The sequence below is a fragment of the Macrobrachium nipponense genome, chromosome 42 (genome assembly GCF_015104395.2).
Source record: "Macrobrachium nipponense isolate FS-2020 chromosome 42, ASM1510439v2, whole genome shotgun sequence".
In the NCBI taxonomy this organism is placed as follows: domain Eukaryota; kingdom Metazoa; phylum Arthropoda; class Malacostraca; order Decapoda; family Palaemonidae; genus Macrobrachium; species Macrobrachium nipponense.
Window position 1 is genome coordinate 52,483,540 of NC_061103.1, and position 25,677 is coordinate 52,509,216.

At 44.6% G+C, this 25,677-nt stretch overlaps 1 long non-coding RNA gene across 1 annotated transcript in view; it reads right to left on the reverse strand.

The window, feature by feature from the left end:
* Positions 1-24,590, reverse strand: part of LOC135213212 (uncharacterized) — a 45,625-nt gene extending 21,035 nt beyond the window's left edge. The window contains exons 1-2 of the long non-coding RNA XR_010314099.1: positions 23,993-24,590; positions 7,448-7,534 (exon numbers count right to left, since the gene is read on the reverse strand). This is a non-coding gene — a long non-coding RNA (uncharacterized LOC135213212). The remainder of the gene's footprint in view (positions 1-7,447; positions 7,535-23,992) is intronic.
* Between the last annotated feature and the right edge of the window lie 1,087 nt (positions 24,591-25,677).

The window sequence follows — 25,677 nt, forward strand, 5'->3', positions numbered from 1 at the left end:
TTTGACATTCCTTCTCCTCTGGGCATAGGAGCTTGGAAGAGGTCTAGACTGGGAGCGTGTGGAGCCGACCAGATGCCCCCTCCACTACACTGGGGACACTCACATCACTGTCCATTGTACAATCACTAGCCTTACCTTGCAGAGCAGCCATTTTGTTTTCCATGATCTTGAAGGCTGCTTTTCACTTATATAACTTACCCGGTGGTTACATATAGCTGTCGTCTCCTGACGTCACGGCAGAATTTGAAATTCGCGGTAGCGCTAATGGTTTGTCAGGTGATCCCTCTACTCCCGCCCTCTACCGGGTACCGGGAACCATTCCAACAATAAATCAGAAGTTTCCTGCCGTCGGAACCGGTAACACGGTTCCTCTGCTGGTTGGAATTTGGAATTGATCATCTTGGTTTTCTCCTTTTGGTGATGTACCTTGAGTTTACTGATCTTTTTGCTAGCGCTATAGTTATTTTGGTTTTGATATTGTTGTCCTTTTTAGGAATTATTTTGAATTCTTCACGATGTCTGACACCGGCTCTGTTCAGTATAGGGTGTGTAGTAGTGGGTGTAAGACTAGACTTCTTAAAGCTTCACTTGATCCTCATTCTACTTGTGTTAGTTGTAGGGGACGTGAATGTTCTTTTGAGAATACGTGTGAAGAATGTAAGTCTCTGACATCTCAGGAGTGGAAGGCACTGGAAAGAAATATATGAGAAAGTTAGAAAAAGATAGAATCAGAAAGGCTTCACAGAGATCTTCTTATAAGTTAGTGAGTAGCCAGGATATTCCTCTGAATTCTATTAATCCTGTTCCTATTAACCCCGTAGTGGTTGCTCCTGCCCTCGAATCTGTATCTCCCGATCCCGATCCCGTGTCAGTATTACGAGCCTATATGGACTCGAAATTTGTCTCTTTCCTCACCACTATGCAGAAATGGGTGAGACAGTGCAAGAAGTGGTAGTTAAGTGTGATAAATTACTTAGTGCAAGTGTAGTGGAGGAGGTGGTTGTTCGGCCCGTTCGTTCTCCTAGGTCTAGGCCCCTGTCAAACTCCCCAGATCCTGGGAGGAGGCATGCCGAAAACCAAGAAGGGAGGGCGAGCGGACCTGCTCCCGAGCAGCCGCCCCCTCAAGCAATCCTGTAGCCGTATCCCAGGATGCTGTCGCTCACCATTGGAAAGGTGTTGCGAGGAAGTGTTTTTTTCGTCAAGTGACTCTAGTTCAGATGTTTCCTCTTATAGAGGTTGGCGTAATAAGACTTCTAGACCGCTGAAAAGGTCGCGCGATGTTTCGCCTGCTGCGGTTCCCAAGAAGGTGGCGGCTGCCGAACCTTCTTGTAGTTTTTGGGAGGAGCCTGAAGCTTTTTCTCCGGCGGTTTCGATTTATCGCCCTTCTCTCATAGAAGTGGAGAAGCCGAACACGCACACTCCTTCGGAGCCTTCTCCAGAGCCTCCTCAAGCGATAACTCCTGCGGCTCCAGACGTGTTTGTGGATCATCCTTCTACACCTCCCGCGCCTTCTACGTCGGTGGATCCTCAACCTTCGGTGTTTGAACAGATGAATGCCAAGTTAGGCAGTATCTTGGAGCTTTTTGGCAAGTCTCTTTCGTCCCCGAATGCGCTCCCGACCGCCTTACATCTTCCGCAAGACTACTGTGCATTGTCCTCTTCGCAGGCTCCTTTGCAGTCGCCTCTTCAGGCTCAGACTCTCCATGTGACTCCTCTTCAGACGCCACTTCAGGCGCCTGGTCGGACTCCTTTCCTGACTCCGTCTATGGCGCCACGTCAGGCTCTCGCTCGAGCGCCATCGCGGCCGCCGCTCAGCCGCCAACGCAGCCGCCAGCTCAGCCCCGCCCGGATACGTCTCAGTACCAGGCTCAGACGTCTTCTCCTGCTTTCTCACACCCTCCTCGGACGCGTCAGGGTGCGACTTCAGTCCGCCGAACAGGATTCCTCTTCCGATGGAATGTTCGCAGTTTCGTCGAGGAAGCTTCGGATTTGGAGGAAGAAAAGAGAAGGACTTACAGAAAAAGACAAGCATTTGTCGAGTATAAACTCCTTTTACGATCCTTCGTTGACAACTTTGGAGATTCTTTTGCGCCTTCCGTTCCAGTTTCTCCTAGTTCGCAGTGGAAAAAGGACAGTAAGCCTGACTCCTCGTCCTCGTTCACGCGTCTCGTCCTCTCGATTTCGGCTAAGAAAGCTATCAAGAAAGTTAACGCTTGGCTTTTGGAGAAGAGGGAACAGGGGAAAAATGTTTTTTGTCTTCCCCCTTCGAGACTTTCGTCAAGGAGCCGTGTCTGGTATGACACTGGAGAAGTCCCTGGGTGGGTGTGACTGCCTCCGCTCAGGGAGACTTTTCTAGTCTCGTGGACTCTTCCCGCAGAGCAGCCCTTAATACTGCTAAGATTTTCTTTTTCAAACAAATGAACTGGAGCATCTTTGCAAGTGTTTTCCGTGTTTTCGAAGTTGTTAGCTTCCTGGATTGGTCCATTGCTTCGCTGGCCAGGAAAGTCCAAGTCATTTGGACTTTCGGAGAGCAGTTGAAGGATTTTGCCTCGGTACTGGATTGTATCGATAAAGGCATCTGTGATGGAGCTTCGGAGCTCGCTGCCATTTTCTTGCCTCTGGAGTGTTGAAGAAGAGACAGCTTTGGTGCTCCTTCTTGTCGAAAGGGTTTCATCGAACCAGAAGTCTGCCTTGCTCTTCTCTCCTTTGGACAAGAAACACCTATTTCCGCAAGAGATTGTGAGCGAGATCGCTCAATCTTTAACACAGAAAGCGACCCAGGATCTTTTAACACAGTCAGTGAAGAAGCCCAGGAAGATAGCTCCGGTTCTTTCTGCTTCTCGGAGTGCTCCCTCCACGGAAGCTCCTAAACCATTTCGAGGGAGAGCTCCCGTTCGATCTTCCTCCAGGTTTTCGTGGGAGAGGTAGAGCCTCTTCTAAAACCACTCCCTCTTCCATCAAAAAGTAGGCCCGTAGTCCTCCACACAGCAGTAGGAGCCAGATTACACCTTTTCTGGCAGACCTGGTTTCATCTCGGAGCGGATCCTTGGACGGTCCAGGTCCTGAAGGAAGGATACACCTTCCGTTCATCAAGCACCCCCTCTCTACAGAATTTCCTGTGAATTTGTCAGCCTACTCGGAGAACTCCGAAAAATTTGCTGCCCTCCATCAAGAAGTTCTCGCCTTACTGGCAAAGAGGGCCATAGAGTTAGTGGACTCTCCGCAGGAACCAGGATTTTACAATCGCCTTTTTCCTGGTAAAGAAGGCCACGGGGGGTTGGAGACCGGTGTTGGACGTCAGTGCCCTGAACGTCTTTTGTCCTGAAGACGAAGTTTTCTATGGAAACGACCCAATCGGTATTAGCAGCTCTTCATCCTGGAGATTGGATGGTTTCCATAGACCTTCGGGACGCTTATTTTCATATTCCGATTCATTCGGAATCGAGAAGATTCCTGAGATTCGTGTTCCAGGCCGCATTTATCAGTTCAGGGCCCTCTGCTTCGGCCTGTCGACAGCTCCACAAGTGGTTCACCAGAGTCTGTCGTTCAGTAGCAAAGTGGCTTCATCTAGACGGGATACGAATATCCATGTATCTAGACGATTGGCTTCTCAGGGCAAGGTCCAGACAGAAGTGTGTGGAGGACCTACAAAAGACTTTAAGGATGACAGAAAGCCTAGGTTTGTTAGTAAACAAAGAAAAGTCATGTCTCACTCCTTCTCAGGAGATAGTTTATTTAGGAGTGAGACTGAATTCAGTTCTTTTTCAGGCTTTTCCGTCTCGCCAAAGGATCGACTCTTGCCTGAACAAAATAGACGAATTTTGAATTTCTCGTCAGACAAACTTGCTCGGCGAATCAGTGGATGAGCCTTTTAGGAACCTTGGCTTCAATAGAGCAATTTGTAAGTCTGGGCAGGCTCAACATGAGACCACTTCAATTTTACTTGAAGCAGAAGTGGCAAAGGAAGAAGTTCCCAGACTCCTTCGTGTTCCCCATCTCGGAAGGAATCAAACAGGACCTACTTTGGTGGAAATCAGAAGGAAGGCTAGAGGAAGGCTTGTCTCTAAGCCAGTTGAGCCCCAACCTTACTCTTTTGTCAGACGCATCGGACAAAGGGTGGGGAGCTACTCTGGGGAGAAAGGAAGTGTCGGGTCTTTGGCAGATTCATCAGAAAAGCTGGCACATAAATCTAAAAGAGTTGAAGGCGATTCATTTGGCTCTAATGCACTTCAAGACAGAGGTAAGAGGGAAAGTAGTGCTGGTTCAAGCAGACAACACCACGGCTCTCTCTACATACACTGGGGGGACACATCGTTCTCTCTGTGCGAGGCGGCGAGAGACCTACTCATTTGGGCGAAAGAGAACAAGGTTGTCTTGAGCACAAGATTTATTCAAGGCTCGAAGATGAAATAAAGGCAGACATTCTCAGCAGGAGAGGACAAGTCCTCTCCACAGAGTGGACATTATCATCCTCAAATATGCAAGAAGCTTTGGGGGATTTGGGGTTTGGGATGTCCTCAGTTGGATCTCTTCGCCACAAAAACAAGACAGCTCGTCTACCACTGTATTGCTCCCCAGTTCCAGACGAGGAGGCGTTTACCAGGTGGATGCCATGCTTCTGGACTGGTCAAATCTGGATCTGTATGCCTTTCCACCTTTCAAATGCTAAGATTAGTTCTGGCAAAGTTCAGAGGTCATCGAACGTCAGATGACTCTGATAGCCCCCTTTTGGCCGGCCAGGGAAATGGTTTTCCGGATCTACTACTGCTGTTGACGGACTTTCCGAGAGAGTTACCGTTAAGGAAGGATCTACTCAGACAGCCCCACTTTCTGAGGTTCCATCACAACTTGTCCGCTCTTCGACTAGTCGCCTTCAGACTGTCGAGCATCTCCTCAGAAAGAGAGGATTTTCAAAGAGAGCTTCAAGGGCTATTGCTAGACCCAGAAGAGATCCTCTGATCGAGTGTACCAAGCTAAGTGGGTCCAATTCAGAGCTTGGTGCAAAGAAGAAGGAATTTCGTCTTCTAAGACCTCAATCTAGGACTCAGTTAGCTAACTTCCTTCTTTTTCTTCGTGAGAAGAAGAAGCTTTCTACCCAGACGATTAGGGGCTATAGAGCTATGTTGTCTTCTGTGTTCAGACATCGAGGATTAGACATTTCTAATAATCAAGACCTCTCAGACCTGATTCGTTCCTTTGATACGACCAAGACAAAGGAGTCAAGAACAGTAGCTTGGAACCTGGATGTAGTTCTTAAATGGCTGATGTCAGATAGATTCGAACGATCTCCTCTAGTTCTTTTAGAGATCTGACCAGGAAGACCCTTTTTCTTTGTGCTTTAGCATCAGCTAGAAGAATCAGTGAGCTGCATGCTATTGATAAGAGAGTGGATTCGTAAGGGCAATCGCATTGGCTCATCAATGCTGGGTTTTTGGCTAAGAATGAAAATCCCTCACGGTCCTTGGCCTCGTTGTTGTTCTCTATAAAGAACATTTCGGAGTTAGTGGGGCCTAATGAGCCTGAATGTCTTCTCTGTCCAGTGAGAGCACTTAGACATTATGTGCAAAGGACCAAAGGTATAAGAGGTAAGAGTGATAACCTGTGGTGTTCAGTGAAAGATCCTTCTCGTCCTCTTTCTAAAAATGCGCTCTCCTTCTTTTTAAGGAGTTTGATTTCTGAGGCACACGGACAATGTCAGGACTCAGATATCAAAGTGTTTTAAAGTCAAAGCTCATGAAATTAGAGCAGTGTCTACGTCTATGGCCTTTAGACGTAATCTGTCTTTGAAAGACATTATTAAATCTACATATTGGAGAAGCAATTCTGTTTTTCGCATCTCATTATCTGACAGATTTGCAAACCACATATGAAAATTGCAGTACATTGGGGCCATTCATTGTGACTGACACGGTATTGGGTGAGGGAGAGAAGGATGTATCCCATCCTCACTAACTTTTCTCCTTGATTATGTTTTTTGTATTTTTAAGGTTGTCTGAAGATACAGGGAGTTTTTGAGTATCTTTCAGTCTTTTAATGTCTGGTGTATTTCTTAAACGGTTGTGGTGATCCCTCGTTTTTCATTGTATTTTGTGGTGATTTGTACTGCGCCCTGAGCAGGGGGCATTATAGTCTTGTCCGTTACGGTCCCACGTCCTCAACGGCAAGTACTTATTATTGTGTCCGACGCACGGATCCATATATCCTGTCGGTACAATAAAGGCCAGCAGACTACAGAGGCAGTAACCACTGATGTCAGGGCGGTCCTTTAAAGGTAAGGAACCTATATCTTCGGATAATTCCAACAGTTATTTTAGCTGCCATTGTCCCACCACCTAAATGTGTCAATCACTATATGTAACACCGGGTAAGTTATATAAGTGAAAATGACATTTTTATAATAATATAAAGTTTCACTATACTTACCCGGTGGTTACATAACGAAGCCCGCCCTCCTCCCCTCATATGGACAGGTAGGCATGAACTTCTGATTTATTGTTGGAATGGTTCCCGGTACCCGGTAGAGGGCGGGAGAGTAGAGGGATCACCTGACAAACCATTAGCGCTACCGCGAATTCAAATTCTGCCGTGACGTCAGGAGACGACAGCTATATGTAACCACCGGGTAAGTATAAGTGAAACTTTATATTATTATAAAAATGTCATTTTAGATCCGCAAGGTCTTTTGCCGAATCTACAGGATCTGCAATAGGTGAAGAGGCTGAAAAGGAAGGAGAAGTAGCAATTCTTACAAGAGGGGAAGATCCCAAACTAGGAACTAGCTCATTAGATCTAGAACCACTCAAACTTCTAGAGGAAGCTTTCCTCACTCTCTCTCTCTCTAACTTCTTCAATAAGTAGTTAGATTCTTCACTCTCTCTCACTCAAATTCTCACATTCCCTTACAAGTATTAGTAAAAGAACATTCATACTCTCTGCAACCCTTACATACGGTGTGAGGATCTACCGAAGCTTTCGGCAACCTCACCTTACAGCCTACATTCACACAATATCTCATCACCATTCCGGCGTCAGACATTCTAAGAAAAATCCAAAGCAAGTCCACAAAAACAGTCCACAAAAGCGTATGCCAATCCAACAATCCAGATACGTCACCAAAAGTCAGTCAAGAAGATCAATTGTCGATGAAAAAAGAAAATCCAGTCAAGAGGAACCAACAACAATGTTGATGGTCCGGGCGCAGAAGAAATCTGATTAGAAAACGGGAATGTTCCTAGTCCTGCCCCCATGGCCAGGGCGGTAGATCACCTGACCTACCGGTAGCGTGTGCCGCGAAATTTGAATTTCTGTCGGGACGACGGAGTCTATAGCTAAGTATATATCTGGCAGGGAAGTTGAATGTATAAATAACAAATTAATAAATAAAAATGTAAGTAAAATATTAAAATCCAGTTCTGATTCGGCACGAAAAAAATTAGATGTCTCTTACCATCTAGCATTAACTAGCCATATGATGATGAATCGTTATAAAATTTGAAACGTTAAGCTGCTCTGTCCAGAAGTGAAACCCATAAACCTGAAAAGCAAGATATGTTGTTAGTACACTGTTAGTAAGCTAAATCACACTTGAGCCCTACCACTGAATTGTGTTGGGTTCTTTAACCAACCAACCTCCTACTTAAAGAAGATAGACTTTGTTAGCAAGTGATAACAGAAGTAAATCATAACATTTTATTTAACACAATAGTAATTAGGATCAATTTAACACAAAAGAGGGTATGCAAATGACAAACAATTTTCATGCTACATCTAAGCAAAACTGGTACTGTATAGGTGCTGAATAACGAGCCCGTCTTGGCCCATCCACTAGAGCTGTGAGCTGTGATCTGCTGTAGGTTGCAAGAGTGGTGCCACAGACCCACAGGATCGTAGACAACTTGCACCCAGAAGCTCGAACTGTGATATACTGCACCCAAAATGGTCACTGGAACAAAATACAGCCCTCCCATAATCGGTCCATTCGTAGTGTTGGGTCCTTATATGTTGAGGGATATATTAAGAAAATACCACACAGGTAACAATACCACACAGGTAATAGAACAACAGAACCACACAGGTAACAAAGTTTTCCCAAGATCACGAAGCATGGGAGCACCAAAAATCACGTAGCGTTGATCACAGAATGACCCCGACCACTCGGAGTGTCGAAGACGCCTCAAGAACCTGGCTGCCTAATACACTTAACGAGCCCAGTGACCACCGACATGGTAGTTACAAACTTGAAATGTATTCAGCGATATAATTGGAACATTATACACCAATTATAATATTAAATGTGACAATAACTCCCTTCCTGAGACAAAATAAGATGTTGTGGTACATTACAAGGAAAACTATATAAAAAAAGAACTTGGAATGTACTAACATTCATACAGTAATGTGTCGGCTCAGAAAATTAGCTCCCAAGTTTTCTGACCCTTTGATAACCTCATGACTGTAGAAAAAGAGACCATCCCATTAATCTACCGTTGGAAACCTTTGCCTTTTGAAGATGCACCAAAGGCTGATGATCTTTCTCTATTATAAAAAATCTGCCATACAAGTAAGCTTGAAACTTTTGTACAGACCAAACAATAGCAAGACACTTTCTCTATGACTGCATACCTCTGTTCACGGTCCATCAGCTTACGACTTGCATAGGCAATAGGATATTTCTCCCATCATGCACCTGCATCAAAACAGCACCAACCCTACTGTTGGAAGCATCTGTTCTTAGAATAAATGGTTTGGATAAATCTGGAAGCCTAAGAATACGACTACAAAGTAACATAGATTTTAAAGTTTTGAATGCATTGTCATGCTCTTGTTTCCATTCTAACTTATTTGGAAATCCTTTCTTTACCAAGTTGTTGATGGAGCTGCTAAAGACGCAAAGTTCGGCATAAATTTCCTGTAATAGCCAATTAACCCTATGGACGACCTGACCTGTTTCTTTGTTTCTGGTCTTGGCGCTTCTTGAATAGCCTTCAATTTGTTATTTGTAGGTTCAACAGTACCACTGCCAATCAAGAGTCCTAAATACACTATCTGTGTTTGAGCAACTTCACACTTTGACGGCCTAGAAACTGCAATTTGCAAGAAGGTTGGGCATTCAACTGAAAATCTGTTGGTTCAATAATAAGGAAACCAATAAGGAAGTAGCAGAAATAAGTAACAGTCGCCCTAATCCAAATAACTTTACAAGCCAGTGTCAATTAACCCCTTCACTGAAGAAAAAAAATAATTCCCTTCAAGATGATAGAAGAGCAAAAGAAGAAATAGCTAGTATGGAAAAAGAAGGTTCATCTGCATTTTCCTACATAAATAGCAGAGTAGTATTCTCCATGAAGAAGAAGTAAACAGAAAGGATTTGCCTATTGTGAAGATTCCAATAAGGAAAAATATGTACTGTACTTATAGATTAAGGCAGTACAGCGAATATAATAGATAAATCAACTTTAACTTGATATGTAGGCATTTCAGAAACTCGGATTCAGAGTCAAAATAAAGTCATAAAGGGAATAGCATGTAAACAAATTAGAAGTCTAGGCAAGGTGAACTTGGAAATAGACATTTTGTCACACAAATTTGTCAAAAGTTTTCTAGTTCTAGAAGACAGATTTTTTCCCACACAAGTATTATTCTCATTTAATTTAATAAGAAGATGTAGAATAATAGGTACTAGACAGCAGTGAAAGAAAGATTAACCTAAAACAGGATACTAATCATAAGAGCGTATGTTTTGCGCTTGATGAAGAAAAGTCTCACCCAAATCTGATCAATTTGTCTGAGACAGTTTTGACAAGCGAGATTGCCATACAAGAAAGGAAAGATAAAATAGAAACAGATAGAAAAAAGGAATTCCCACCATTACAGAATACAGCATCAATGAAATGTGCACGTATAGATGATATATACTTAGATTCAAGTAATTACTCAGATATAAATAATGGTGATCACCGAAACTGAATATAACGAAAATCAAGATGCTTATATAGATATCTATACAGATACATGTACTAATAACTGTAGCAATGTAGTAATGAGTTACAAGAATGAAGGGAAAATACTAAATGAAGTATTGCTAATAGATAAAATAAAGAAATCAGATATAAATAGCATAATAGAAGTAACAGAAGAAACCACTGAAAATGCAGACCTTTGTTATTTTTCAGACATAGAAGATGAAGAGATATGTTGCATTAGCATAACTGAGGATAATAAAGTACAATTTATACTCAATAGAGCAGTAACTTTAAATTCAAGATGCTTCACAAAAATATATTTAAGAGCAAAGAGAAAAGTAAGGACTAAAGATGTTCTATTGTTGAGCGATGAATTGCCAGAATTTGTCAGAAAGGATTATTCACTACTCCACATGAATGGTGATAATTGTGAGGCTTATGTCCTAAACTATTCAAATAAACTAACACTATATGCAGGCACTGTCTTTTGCATAGGAATGCCTATTAACAATCCTTCACGAACAGTAGAAGAAAACGCATTTGATTTTCCAGAAAATAGAAACAAGGTAATTCAGGTGCTAGAGAAATATAGAAATGTAATAGCTGTAGGAGATAAACTAGGAAGAACGAATGTCCTACAACATAAAATTTTGTTAGATGATGGAGCCAAGCCATTTTTTTATTCCTAATTACAGATTACCCATAGTTGATAATTTGATAGAGGAAATGAAAAGAGATGGAGTGATAATTTCTTCTAAATCTTCGTATAATTCTCCATTGTTGCTTGTTCCAAAGAAAGATGGCAGTTGGAGACTTGTAATAGACTATAGAAAATTAAACTCCAACATAGTTCCAGATAGAATGCTGATGCCGGTAATTCAAGATATGTTAGCTCAATTAGGAGGGGCCAAAATATTTTCATCATTAAATATACTTAGTGGATATTGGCAAGTACCTTTAGATGAAGAATCCAAACAATTCACAGCCTTCAGCACACAAAGAACATTTAGTTTGAAATAATGCCATTTGGTCTCACATCAGCTCTAACGTATGTTAGATTAATGTTACAAATGCTAGGAGAGACAGAAAATGTTGCAGTATATTTAGACAATGTAATCATTTTTAGTAAAGATTTAGAAAACCATCTCAAATCATTAGAATTGGTCTTAGAAAGATTAAGAATGGCCAGACTAAAAATTAAATTAAAGAAATGTAAGTTCTTGAAGTCATTAGAATACTTGGGTCATGTAATTAGTGAAGACAGACTGCGCATGCAAGCAGGTAAAGTAAAGGCAATAATTGATTATCCAACTCCCACTAACTTGAAAACATTAAGGAGATTCCTGGGAACGGTTGGATACTACGGACCTTTTATAAAAGGATTTGCTACTATCGCCAAACCTTTAACAGAATAAACCAAAAAGGATGTTAAATATGAATGGCAGAATGAACAAGAAACAGCCTTTCAAACATTAACGAGTAAAATGATAGGAACCCCGTTTGGTCTACCCAGATTTTCAAAAGATTTTTATTTAGCTTGTGATACCTCGAGTACAGGGCTAGGAACTGTATTGTTACAAAGGCCAAAACTAGAATGAGGGCAGTATATTGTGCCAGTAGTTTTAAACCCAGTGGAAAAACACTATAGTACAACAGAAAGAGAGTGTTTAGCTTTATTTTGGGGTTTAAAGAAATTTAGACACATCCTTTTAGGTCATAAAGTTAATGTGCTTACTGATCACAAACCCATTTGTGATTTGTTTGAAAAGAGAACTTTCACTAACAACATGAAGTTCAATAGATGGTTCCTTGGTGTATTAGAGTTTGCTCCTGAGTTCAGATATATTTCAGGGAAATTTAACACCTTGGCATTATCCAGATCTCAAGAAGAAACAGGAAAATGCATCACAACTAATACCTTTTGTTTTAGTTGTCAAGTGGTAGATTTAGATTTAGGGTGAAAGTACAAGAAAAAGATCCGGAAATCAGACAAATAGTAAGACAGCTACTTTTAGATGAATCCTTAAAACCTGATTTTCAGTTAATAAATGGTTTGTTGTATAAAATACCCACAGAGAAAAAGGGTTGTTCTCGACTATATATCCCAAAACCAATAACCAGATAAGTTTTAGAACTAACATAATCATATAAGTTGGCAGGACATCCAGGAATTAAAAAGACAACTAGAATCATAACCAGAAATTATTTTTGGCCACATTGTAGTGAAGATGCCAAGAACTTTGTACAAAATTGTGTAGTTTGCAACCAACATAAAAATAATGTAATTACAAAAGCTCCACTTGAAAAATATCCATCAGAATTAAATCCATTTCAAGTAATAACTATGGACTTTTTGGGTCCATTTCCAACAACTATTAGAGGAAACAAACAAATATTAGTCTTCTTAGACTATCTAACTAGATATGTAAAAATCATACCTGTACGAAACAGATGCAGCTACAGTAGCCGAAGCTCTAAATCTAGAATTATAACCAGACATTTATGTCCTCAAGTTCTTCTATCAGATAATGCTGCTGAATTTACTAGTGACATTTTAATGAAAATATGTGAATTTTATGAAAAAAATAATTGTCAATTAACAGCTTATAAACCCAGTTCAAATGGAGCAGTAGAACGAACTAATCGTAAAATAAAGGATATCCTGAAAACTTTAGTAAAACTACATTCAGAAGATTGGGACTTAGCTCTTGAAGACGTACAGTTCACATTGAATAATACTGTAAATGAGACAATAGGAGAATCTCATTATTTGCTATATGGTTATCAGAAAAGAATGCCAAATACATTGTTAGGTGATGCAACACCACCTAGACTTACTTATAACTATGATGACTATGTTGCATGGAAAACCAGACGTACTTACGAGACTATCATGCAGACAAGACCTAGACTAAAAGACGTACATAAGACTCAAGAAAAATACTATAACAAAAGTACCACTAAACCAGACATTACAGTGGGTACTCAAATTTATGTTCATAATTATGTACCAGAAGGTCCAAATGTAAAAGTTTCTCCCAAATTCACTGGGCCATATAGAGTAACAGAAGTGTTAAAATTAAACAGATATAGAGTAATAAACGAAAGTGATTTAAAGGAAAAGGTAGTTCACTGGAATCATGTAAAGGTAGTGAAAACAGATCCATGGTCTACTAAAGATATATATAACATAAGGAATGAAGATACCATAGAAAATCCAATTACAACAAGGTATGATCTAAGAAACAGAACGAGGTAAAAATGTGTTTATACCTATACGTATGTAAATAGTGTTGGAATGAAAATATCATAACTATGATGTATATAGTGCAATTTATGTCTATATATAAAGAAAATCTGATTAAGTCTAATTTTTGCAGAGGCAAACATGCGGCTCACCATAGCACTAGTTTTAATTGGACTCATCTCTTCAGAAGTAGAGATAAGAAAAGGTGTCCTGTTAAAAAGACATGGAAAAGTCAAGCTGATTAAGGACCTTGGAATAGTTAGTATAGATATCTCCAGAGTGCTCAAACGTGAAAGTGAAGTGAGAAAATCCAAAATGGCATTAAAGCAATCCTACAGAAGGGTGATAATAACAGTGCCATGTCATTATTGGAAAAGTTAAGCATGAACATAGATAACACACTTAGATAAGTTTTTCAGGTCCATTATTTATAATAGATACCGATAAAATCTCTAATCTCTTAGAAAAACCCTTCCGACCCATGCTGAGAGAATAACGCGCCCTCTGTGAATCCAACCTCTCTATGGCCAAAATGAGGCATTCATCTTCTTCCTTTGACGCCCATTTATCTTAATATCTGTTAAGAATATATATAACTAGGGGAAAAGAGACTAAAGTTTATTCCCCATTAACAGTAAAGATGGCGTATTGTTACCTTTTGTTCGAGAATAAGGCAGCAGTTTGTAGGAAGAAAGTCCTTATTACACCTCGCGAAGAGATCTATAAAGAAGGTTCTCTCAGACTTCACAACTCTTCCAATAAATGTTATACTGATGTTTAACAGTTATCGTTGATCGAGGAGGTTGTCTCGGAAGTGCAAACTGATACCACGAACCTCTTGATATCGTTTCGTTCCGTGTTCTTGTTCTCAATAGCTTCTATTTATAAACGGGAACAGTGGAGTAAAAAGAAATTCTCGATGTTCTTAGAGATAAGATAGAGACTGATGGACTTATAGGTTAAAAATTCGCTAAATCGAGAAAAGATCCTGTTAGGTGAATCTTACGCTTCTGGCGCTTCTGGCTTGCGCCGGGATGGAACTATTAAAACGTATTATAGTCCATCCAGGGACATCCTTCTGACACGAAAAGGATGTTTCCCATCGAACTCATCCATCTTCTCCTGAGCAACATTCGATTCTAAAAAGATTATGCTGTCTTCATGCGTTTCTAAAAAACATGAGAAAATTATCTCATATCGTGCTCTGCCGTATAAGAATCCTTTATAAAGCTGCACATTACAGGTAAACATCATTAATCTAGGAAACCTATGTAAGGATGTTAAGAAACTGTAGTCTACTTCGGTGTGTGCATATGACTTGACCATACCGTAGTCTAAAGGATGATTTTCATTTACATTCTTTCTTTCCTCCGAGGCCGAGGGAGAATGGAAAAATTTCTATCTTTGTAATACAATTTAGTGTTAGACGAAGGAGATCCTAACAAGAAGCAAGGATCGAAGAGAATCATTCCAGTTTCCTATTACATGGACATAAAGCTGTAATGAAACGGGTTGCTAAGGTCTTGTAATCTGAAAGACCTGCACCCTCCTTGACTTCCTAGTCTATTATGTCTTCCATCTCTTGTTCCAAATGTTGGTAGAAGAGAGGGAGTCACCTAAGGAGAGAGCCTCTCTTCACAAAGAGAGGGACTATTTCTCCGAAACAAACCCTCATGACAGAGATGAAGTCGCTTAGGTGAACATTAATTCCCTGTCATGAGAAGATTGTTCTAGTTTGAAAACTTCCCACAGTCACAGTCCCTCCTGACATGGGCTACGGTCGCCTGTGCGACATCTTGTGTCCCTGTCAGGAAAACCAACTGATCTTGTGACAAATCTCAAAATAGGAGAGTCTTTGTGAAATCTATCTCCAAACACAAAGAAGCTTTAGATCCTGGTGCCTGGCGTCTGGCTGAAGCTTGGTTGGAGCCTTGGCTCCTCGCATCTGGAAGACGCCTCGCGCCTGTATGACGCTTCTCGTCCGCCGAGCGTCCTGGCTGATGCTTTGCGTTTGGCTGACTGCTCACATCTGGAAGACGCCTCGTGCCTGGAAGACGTCTCGCACTCAACTGGCGTCCTGGCTGGCGCCTCGTGCTTCACGTCCGGAATAAGTCCAGGCTAGAGTTTCGCGTCTGGCTGATTCCACGCCTCTGTATGACGCCTCGCGCCTGGAAGACGCCTCACATTTAGCTGGCGTCTTCTGTGTGACATCTTGTCTGGTATATGCCCCTCTCGCTCTCGAACTAGACCGAAAATCTTCCTCTACTTGTTTAAGAAGACGAAGCTTCATGTCTGAAAGACGCCTCGTTTTTGGCAGGAGAGAGAGGACGAGACTTCTTGATCGGAAGAGAAACGTCCTTCTTACGAGGAGGATGTCTAGCCATAACTCCTACCAAGGAGGCTAGCTTCTCTTGAACAGCCAGTAGGATACTCTTAGAAGCTTCTCCCGTGCCCTCTTCAATGAGAGGGGAGGGAGACCTCGTAGGAGTACGATCCGCTACGTCCATATAGGGGGACGTCGACACAACTTCACCTTCTTGATCGAGGAGGGAGCTTCATCAGTGAAGCGCTCTGGCTCAAGTTCAAAGAAGGTTCTTCCAAAGCCTTTTCAGGGGCTTGGAAAGATCCGAGTCTTTCCACCCTCATATAAGTGAAGGAGAAGCAGAAGAAGAGAAACACTCTCGCAGGACGCTTTTTCTGAGGCGGTCCTGAGCAGTCTGTTGCGAGAAAGATAATATCTTGCATCTTCAAGAAAATTCTTCGTATATGAAACTTCTTTCTCCTTATCCACCAAGACTCTTGATAGGTGCCTCGTCCGAGTTCTCAGAGACTTCTAGCGGACGGGATTCCAGAAGGAAGAGGTCCTTTTTCCAAGAAGGACCCTCCTTAGTACTCCAACCAACGAAGATATCTGCTGTAGTAACTTTCCCAGGATCTTCGCAGCTACTTCTTACTTCTCCGTATCCGATCTAGGGGAAGGAGGATATACTTCCGTAATACTTTCCGGGATATAATCCAGTTACTTAGAGATTTCTAAGAACTTTAGAAGGTCTCGAAAATTTGTCAGAAATTCCCCCTTTCCGATGAGGAATCGGATAATGAAATCACTATTATAGGATACATTTCCAACAGTTATCCTTGGCAGTCTGGGACGCTACTACAGATCCTGCCGAGGGGACGCCCGACCGGAGGTGATTCTCTGAAACCTCCTTACGGCTTTCGACATTCCTTCTCCTCTGGGTTTGTGAGCTTGGAAGAGGTCTAGGCCTGAGAGCGAGACAGAGCCGATCGGGCGCACCCTCATTATTATAGGACGCCTTTCCAATGGCGAACTTGGCAGTCTGGGACGTGCTACAGAACCTGCCGAGGGGACGCCTGACCGGTGGGGATTCTCTATAACCTCCGTAAGGCTTTCGATTTTCCTTCTCCTCTGGGCATGGGAGCTTGGAAGAGGTCCAGGCCTGGGAGCGAGACAGAGCCGATCAGATGCACCCTCCACTGCAAAGGGGAACACTAAAATCACTTCTTACCTTTCAATAGCTCGTATTTTGAGCTACATTCCTTTGTCTTCAAATTGCAATATGAATTTGAAGATTCTGTGAATTAAGAAGGAGATGAGGATACAACACTACTAGTATTGTTAATGCTCTAACTGCTCGTTAGTACGAGAGCTATAAAAACTTCTAAAGGAAGCGAAACTAATTCTATTTATTCTGACTTCCTCAAGAAGGAAGTTAGCTTAAACTTCCTCAATCAATTTTAACATTTACTACACGTTATTAATGAATAAATATTAAAATTTTCCTTTTGCAAACTATGTGAGTGTCTACCGAAAAGTTCGGTAGTTACACGTAAACAATTCTTCGAAATTTTCGAAGCCAAAGTTATTAAAACAAATTAATATGCGTATGCCGAACCAAAGACCCAGTACTTCCCTGCAAAAGATAGCCCAGAAGATCGATGGTGATGAAATCCAAAAATCAAGTCAAGAGGAACTGCAAACGTGTTTACATTCCAAGCGACAGAGAAAATATGATAGAAAACGGGAATGGTTCCTAATCCTGCCACCCAGGGCAGGACGGTAGATCACCTGACCTACCTGCAGCGTGTGCCGCGAAATTTGAATTTCTGTCGGGGACGACGGAGTCTTAGCTATGTATATATCTGACAGGTAAGTTGATTGTACGAAAAGACAAGAGTAAGGGAAATATAGCCAGTAACTACAGGCCTATCACCTGCCTACCAATAATGTGGAAGTTACTAACAGGTATCATCAGTGAAAGGCTATACAACTACCTAGAGGAGGCAAACACCATCCCCCACCAACAGAAAGGCTGCAAAAGGAAGTGTAGGGGCTACTACGAAGAGTAGTGGGGACAATGAGTCGCCCTGGAAGATCCCTCTCCTGATATTAACCCCTGCTAGTCTTATTCCAGAGCTTGTAAGTATTGTATTCCAGTTGCACATTATATTTTTGAGGAAGCTGATGGTGTTTTCCTCTGCCCCATATATTTTCAGGCAGAGGAAAACACCATCAGCTTCCTCAAAAATATAATGTGCAACTGGAATACAATACTTACAAGCTCTGGAATAAGACTAGCAGAGGTTAATATCAGGAGAGGGATCTTCCAGGGCGACTCATTGCCCCACTACTCTTCGTAGTAGCCATGATTCCCATGACAAAAGTACTACAGAAGATGGATGCCGGGTACCAACTCAAGAAAAGAGGCAACAGAATCAACCATCTGATGTTCATGGACGACATCAAGCTGTATGGGAAGAGCATCAAGGAAATAGATACCCTAATCCAGACTGTAAGGATTGTATCTGGGGACATCAGGATGGAGTTTGGAATAGAAAAATGCGCCTTAGTCAACATACAAAAAGGCAAAGTAACGAGAACTGAAGGGATAAAGCTACCAGATGGGAGCAACATCAAACACATAGATGAGACTGGATACAAATACCTGGGAATAATGGAAGGAGGGGATATAAAACACCAAGAAATGAAGGACACGATCAGGAAAGAATATGTGCAGAGACTCAAGGCGATACATACTCAAGTCAAAACTCAACACCGGAAATATGATAAAAGCCATAAACACATGGGCAGTGCCAGTAATCAGATACAGCGCAGGAATAGTGGAATGGACGAAGGCAGAACTCCGCAGCATAGATCAGAAAACCAGGAAACATATGACAATACACAAAGCAATACACCCAAGAGCAAATATGGACAGACTATACATTACACGAAAGGAAGGAGGGAGAGGACTACTAAGTATAGAGGACTGCGTCAACATCGAGAACAGAGCACTGGGGCAATATCTGAAAACCAGTGAAGACGAGTGGCTAAAGAGTGCATGGGAAGGACTAATAAAAGTAGACGAAGACCCAGAAATATACAAGACAATGACAAACAGAACAGAGGAATGGCACAACAAACCAATGTACAGACAATACATGAGACAGACTAAAGAACTAGCCAGCGATGACACATGGCAATGGCTACAGAGAGGAGAGCTAAAGAAGGAAACTGAAGGAATGATAACAGCGGCACAAGATTAGGTTCTAAGAACCAGATATGTTCAAAGAACGATAGACGGAAATAACATCTCTTCCATATGTAGGAAGTGCAATACGAAAAATGAAACCATAAACCACATAGCAAGCGAATGCCTGGCACTTGCACAGAACCAGTACAAAAAGAGGCATGATTCAATGGCCAAAGCCCTCCACTGGAGCCTGTGCAAGAAACATCAGCTACCTTGCAGTAAAAAGTGGTACGAGCACCAACCTGAGGGAGTGATAGAAAACGATCAGGCAAAGATCCTCTGGGACTATGGTATCAGGATGGATAGGGTGATACGTGCAAACAGACCAGACGTGACGTTGATTGGCTAGAGGAAGTTTCCCTCAAGACACTTCTCGTCATTGAAGGTCGCGCTGTTGCAGCCTAGCAGACCGTCGAGACTGAGGCATGACTTCCCTGGGCGTTGTGTCACGACGGTCGCATTGTCATTGGTTGCTGGGCTGCTTGTCTCATCTGGTATTCTTTGATTGGGGATGTCACTCAGTCTGGTATTACTTGTACTATTATTTATATTCATGGGTGTTCTTAAGTTGGTGGGGAGGAAAAGCACTTTGTGTGTTGTATTTAATGAGAGCTTTTCTTGCTGTATGAGGAGTGCCTCAAGCAGTCGTAAACGTTGCTAGTCAGGAGCCCTCCCTATTATCTTAGCATTCTTGATAATACAGTCGCGGGAGATAGCTTCCTGGTGTGCTGTCATGGTATGGTTTTTAATTGCCCCTTCTTGTGCGTGGTAAGAAATCCTCTTGGACAGTTTCATTGAAACTGTCCAAGACCAAGAGAACAAAACGCCCAGGGAAGTCATGCCCCAGGCCTCCATCCTCCCGATGCCTTGGGCACAGAAGATATGGCTGTAAAACCCCAAAGACAGACGCACCACTTCCAGCATTTTCTGCACTTCCTCCCATAGAGCCAAGAACTTCAGAGAATCTGGAGGATATGCCTTCCTCAGCTGCGGTTTGTCCGACAGAGGAGGAGAGAAGTCAAATAGCAGTAGGTATCCCACCCGTAGGACATCTACCACCCACTTCTCTGCCCCATAACTCTGCCACTTGGCCCAATGGCCCACCAGGCACACCCCCCACCTATGGCCAGCAACTCCTCCAGGTGTGCGCCCCATCCCTCGGTCAGTGCGTCTGAGAACAGCAGCATCTCCGGGGGGGAGTGCGGAGAGGCACTCCTCTTACGAGGTTCCTGTCGTCCAGCCACCAGGCTAGGACCTGCCTCACCTCCTTTGTGAGAGGGACGGGGAGGTACAGTGGGTCTCTTGCCTGTGACCAACACTCCTTTAGCCTCCACTGAAGAGACCGCAGGTGAAGGCGCCCGTGAGGGACTAACTTCTCAAGAGATGACTAGTGACCCATCACGACCTGCCACTGCTGAGCTGGCTGATCCGTGAGTCTGCAGGGAAAAGTCGCCCTGCTACCAAGTCGATCAGCATGCCCAGGTACTTCATCCTCTGCTTGGGCTTGAGATCTGGCTTCTCGAAGTTCACCACGATCCCCAGATCGCGGCAGAATTCGAGGAGTCAATCCCTGTCCTGTAGCAACTGCTCGCCAGGACCAGCCAATTTGTGATACCTCAGAAGATGTATCCCTACCGAGTGGGGCCAAGCAGACACCAGTGTGAACACCTGTGGGGAGGTTGAGAGACCGAAGCAAAGTGCCCTGAATTGGTACACCGTCTCGTTGAGGATGAAGCGGAGGTACTTCCTAGAGGACTGGTGGATGGGTATCTGGAAATACGCATCCTTCAGGTCCACAGAAAGCATAAAGTCGTTCTCCCTGAAGGAATCGAGCACAGAGCGTGCTGTTTCCATCGTGAACCGAGTCTGGCGAACGAATCGGTTCAAGGGAGAGAGATCTATCACCGGGCACCAGCCCCCCGATGACTTCTCCACCAGGATAAGCCGGCTGTAGAAGCCCGGCGACTGATCCCGTACGATCTCCACAGCTCATTTGCTCAGCATGACATCTACCTCTTGCCGAAGAGCTACGTCCCTGGCTGAACCGGGGGCATACGGCTGTAGATGCACCGGGTTGGAGGTGAGGGGTGGCCGCGACTCGAAGGGTAGTAGATATCCCTCCCGAAGGACATCCAGGTCTTGGCTCCATAGTGCTGCCAAGTTGCCCAGTGGCTCGCCAGGCAACCCCCCCCCCCCCCCCCCCCCCCCCCCCACTTCTGGCAGCAGGTGAGGGGGAACGCCATCCCTAGCGTTTCCCCTTCTTCGACTTCTTCTTCCCGGATCCTCCTCGGGAAAATGAGGACTGGGAGGAGGGCTGACGGTCACTCCTTACAGCAGAAGTCAAAGGCTGGGTGTTTCCTCTCGGCCTCGATGAGGACATCGTCTTGGCCGCAGAGGAAGTGCCAGCCAAGCTCCAATGCATGGCCGCAGTGGCTCGAGGCTGCCCAGCCACCTTTGAGACTGCCTGGTGGACTAGGCGGTCACTGTCCTCAGTGCGCCGCTGTTCCACCGCAGCGTCCACAATCTCTCTAGGGAAGAGAGAGGAGGAAACCAGCACTGGTCCGTTCCTCAGACCCAAGGCTGGCTCGCACCCTGCCGACCTGGTCACTCGAGCGAGGACTGCGTCCCGACATCTCAGAACCAGGTTGGCCCACAGGTTGGCCATCTGGTGGGCCAGGTAGGAGATAGCCCACCTCCAGACTGACACAATCTCCCAAAAGCCAGGTCTCCTTTGGGAGTGATGTTTCCCGAGGAGGCCGCGACTCTAAACACTGTGAGGAACCACAGGTCCAGCCAGGAGACTGCTTGGAACGCTGCCATGGCAGTCGCTTCCAAAGCCAGTGCCTCTTGCTGCGAGAACCAGAGGTTCTCGGCCAGCAGGTATTGAAGAGACACCCCAGGGGTTAGCCTACCTAGCTCCGGGTTAACCTGTTTGGGTGGCAGCAGGTCCTCTGATGGCATGTAGAACCGCCTCTGTCGTGGTAGAGGAGGGGGAAGCAGCTTGGTCGACCTGCCAGACCTAAGCGATCCCTCCTGTCCGGAGACGAGAGAGTTCACCTGGCCCAACACACCGTCGGTCCAAGGCTGATCGGGGCAGACCCACTGTCGTCCTGGGTTCCTTCTTGGGCCCCCAGAACGACTCAAGCCTCGATTGAGGCTCGGAGGGCGGAAGCACCAATCCTTCCCCGAGGTCGTTGTGCTGACAAATCAGCACAATAACCTCCGCAAATGACCTCTGGATCTCGGGAGTGACCGCGTCCTGAGGAGATGGACCGTCAAGTCCATCCAAGGAGAACACTTCCCGAGATCATCCTCCTTCCCCAGGAGGAACCATGGCAAACCCCTCTTGGTCTCCTCCAACCACTTGGGCGTACGATCTGGTTGGTCCAAAGACTGTGCCAGGCTCGTAGGCCCTCGCAGTGGGACCGTGAGAAGCGCACTCCTCACAGTCGCTCCTAATCGCCTCACTCCTCCCGGTGTAGCCCGAGGAGGTTGAAGGGATAGGAGAGGTTGACCTGACGCTCCCCCTCCTGCCTACCAGCAGAGCCGGTGTGCTGGGGGGGGGCTGCAGGCGATCGCCAACCCCCCGCGGTGACGATCGAGCTGCAGGTCTAGTCCCACCTTCTCCCTAGGGAGAGCCACTGGACCGAGAACAGTAGCGACAGTCCCGAGCGTCAGGAGAACTGCTACCTGTCAACCTATTTGTCCGGTCCCAGTGGGAGCGACGGTCAGGAGAAAGTAGTCCACTGGCACGGTGGGAGTGTGCACCGTCTTCACGACGCATCACGGTACCTGGCCCAGCCGAGACTGGGCCTGGCGACCAGGGGGACCTCTTCCTCGCCTCAGCCCGCGTACAGTCCGGTGGAACCGTCGCATCAACCCTGGGGACCGGGGGATCGCCACGACAGCGATCGCCAGTCTGGCGGGAGTCGCCTGAGCAACTGCCACCAGTCTTCCGCTCCGTGCCTGGGTCCTGCCGGTGAGCAGGCTAAGCGGTCAGGACCCGGCTGCACGGTCACCCACGGGTGCCGTACACTCAGTACCTCTCGCGAACGAAAGGCCGAGACATTTCCCGATGCCGAGTCCCCGTCTTCTTCCTTGCGGAAGGAGAGACGGGCCAAGTTCCCGAGGGAACAGGAGGAGCAGTGGAAGCCCCAACTGTCCCACCGGAGTGGGACAGACCCTTAGAGGTCTCTGAGCGAGACTTCTTACGGGGGGGAGGAGGCCGCCTTCTTCTTTCTCAGCTGTAGGGGTAACTATCGCCACATGCTGGGTGTAGACAAGGTGGGGAGGAGTGGCATACCCAGGTGTTGACACGGTTGTCGTAGTCGTCACCGGGCCATGCGTCACCAGCCCGGAATCCTGTGCAGCCAGGTGATACAGCAGCCCCTGAATACTCGGTGTGCCCGGGAGTCCCAGCGAGTACCAGACCTGCTCGAGATCGCCACCCGCAGCAGCAGACATACCTTAGAAGGCAAGAGTCGGGTTGGGGGGGGGGGGGCGCCGGGGTGTCACGCCCCCTCTTCAACACTCAACTGGTCGAGTGAAGAAGCAGAACGCATCACCTCCCCCCAAGGAAGGCTAAGAAGAAGACATGTCTGTAACCAATGGTGTCGCTGGAGAGCCCTCTGATGACACCTTGGCCAGTTTACGCGCTTTCCTCCTCCCCTCGTATTGCTCCCACTGCTCCTCCGACCAGGATACACATATTACACAAGTGTCGGCACGAGAGCACTCTCGCCCTCGACACTGAGTACACAGATCATGAGGGTCAACGTCCTCGAGGGATCTAAAGGCCCCACACCTAAGGCCCTCCACGCCAGGGCACAATCTGCGGCTGACTGGGGGGCGGGGGCGTCTCTTCGTCTCGTGGCTGCTCATTTCAGCACAAGACAAATCACGATATTAATGAAAAAAGCAACAACAGTAATTACTTACAGTCACACCTCCAAGTACTACCAAAGATACAACCATACACACAAAGACTTCGTCAAGTGAAGGCGAAAGCAAACGACAATGGCGGGCAGAGCGGCGAACACACATCTTGCTCCGTCAGCGGGACTCCCAACTATCAAACAAGCAGTTAACTACCGAACCACCTTGTTCGAAAGCTTACGACCAATCCAGCTGCGTTGTAAGTATATTCCATATGTAAAGGACCGAGGGTTTGTATTACGTGTCTGAACAAAAGTAATCTTTTCCACACAAACCCATTAATAATTACTTACAGCATCCATTTCCTTTGTCTAGTGACGTCCGCAGACTAGGGACTTCCAAACAGAAGCAATTTCAGGTACTACTAAGTACCAGGTAAATGAGAGTACAGCCATTAGACCCTGGCTGGGAAAATCTTCCATTCTGGACAAAGCCTTGACCCCAATGTAGTCTCGGCATCAACACCAAGACATGGATCTGAAAGAAGGAAAAAAAGTGTAATAATTGATCAAATTAATCTTGCATCACAGAAAACAATATTCTCAACATGCAACCACTCCAGATATGGTACATTTTTAAGTACGTAAATCTCTTAATGTGAACATTAAGTATTAAGTGCAAGTTACATTAGATTAGTGCCTTATAAAACTGGTGATACTTAATGGACCTTGTTACTTACCCAAAATATAGAAAAATTCAAGTGACAATGGGGGAGAGAGACATTACACACCTACCCTCCCCCTGCAAGCTGATTTGTCCACTGGGTGGAGGTGGGGTAGCTAGAGAGCAGAAGGGTAGGGGAGACATCCACCCACCTCCTGCAAACAGCAACGCCTAGTTCCAGTGCACGTAGCATGCACCAACATGCTTGTAATAATAATAATAATAATAATAATATAATAATAATAATAATAATAATAATAATAAAAAATAATAATAATAATAATAATTAATAATAATAATAATGAATAATAATAATAATAATAATAATAATAATAATAATAATAATGAGGTTAATATCAGGAGAGGGATCTTCCAGGGCGACTCACTGTCCCCACTACTCTTCGTAGTAGCCATGATTCCCATGACAAAAGTACTGCAGAAGATGGATGCTGGGTACCAACTCAAGAAAAGAGGCAACAGATTTAACCATCTGATGTTCATGGATGACACCAAACTGTATGGTAAGAGCATCAAGGAAATAGATAACCTAATCCACTGTAAGGATTGTATCTGGGGACATCAGGATGGAGTTTGGAATAGAAAAATCAATTTTTGGAAGTAAATTGTATTTTTCCTAACTATACAAACCTGAGGTCCTTTACATAAGGAATTACTTATGGCGTAGCTGGAATTACGGCCATTAAATCTTGAACAAGGTGGTTAGGCAGTAACTACCGTGTGGCAGGCAGGTAGGCCCGCCTGCCCGGATGTAAACACTCCACTTTGCCTTTTGGCCCAGGTTCAGATTGAGGGGTGGCATGAGGTGGGCATATCTGTTAAAGGACCTCAGGTTTGTATAGTTAGGAAAAATACAATTTACTTCCAAAAGTTGTGATTTGTTCCTATACGATATACAAACCCTCAGTCCTTTACATAAGGAAGACTCACTGATTGGTGGGAGGAATCTGAGTGAGCCTCTAGAACTGACTGGAGTTCTGCACACCTAGGCTACTCCTCCTCGTCGTAAGAGCAAGGAGGAATGCCCTGCAGCCTCTGACAACTTGATCAGAGTATAGGAGCTGCGTGATCAAGAGTCAGACTTCTGGGCCTTTTCGAAATGAGTGAGGAATCGTGACTCATCCAAAAAAGGGCTGTGAAGAATATTTGGCGTCGGAGACATTAATGCAAAGTTCTGGGAAGGGTTTGCATTATTTTCAGTCTCCTTCCTCCCCTTGCTAGAGGAAGGAGCGGGACTGCTTCTATGACTCTGATAAGAAACAAAAATGATGCTTCTGTATAAGCTTACCGCATCAAT